Source organism: Chinchilla lanigera, unplaced genomic scaffold (genome assembly GCF_000276665.1).
Source record: "Chinchilla lanigera isolate Chin_1 unplaced genomic scaffold, ChiLan1.0 scaffold00008, whole genome shotgun sequence".
NCBI lineage: Eukaryota > Metazoa > Chordata > Mammalia > Rodentia > Chinchillidae > Chinchilla > Chinchilla lanigera.
Window position 1 is genome coordinate 31,499,858 of NW_004955409.1, and position 856 is coordinate 31,500,713.

Consider the following 856-nt stretch of genomic DNA (forward strand, 5'->3'; position numbering starts at 1 on the left):
TATCCACTAAATTAGTAGAAAGACTCTCAGGTATGGGCATGGAAAAGCTTCATTTGAATATTTTTAAAAGAGAAAAACAGCATAGCTTTTAGCCTAGAACCATATGGCGATGTACGTAAGGGCCATGGAGGAAAGATGACCTGATGCAACTCATTCCTGATACACGAAGGATTCTGAAGTCACAGATGGGAAGGAAAGAATTTCAATGTAAGAGTCAGGTTTGTCCAGACTAAATCTAGGATCAAGCAAAGTAGGGAAGAAGTTGAATAACTGGGGAATAAATTGAGATGAAAGAATTATGTGATTTGGGGAGATTGTTAGGTTAAGCATAAAAGCAGTTCATCATGTTTTGAATGTCACAAGAGCACAGCATGTGAATCCCGGAAGCCACTCACCTGCTTATGGATTCCAGAGCAAACATCATCATTCTCATGGATCTGACCAGCTGACCCTCAGCATCTCTGCCCAGACTGCTCAAGCAGATTGTTTATTCAGACTCACAGTCTCTAACATTAGGATTTGAGAATCATAAAGTTTCAAGGTGGAAATGGCAGCACAAAAAAGTAAAGCTCTAATAAGTATCTTTAAAGAAATGGAGAGTTATTTATAATAAACTTAAAGGAGTTTAGTGGTGTCTTTGTTACTTTTCTCTCATTTCTGAGACAAAATACCTGACACCCAGAATTAGGGAAGGAAAGGTTTATTTAACTTACAGTTTGTAGAGGTTTCAGTCCCTACTCAGCTAGCTGCAAGGCAGAGTGGCACATGGCAGAGAGTAACTGTTCACGGCAGAGGAAACAGCAAAAGCAACAAAAACAAAAAGGGAGGAGTGGTAGAGAGTAAGCCCCTTTCTCTC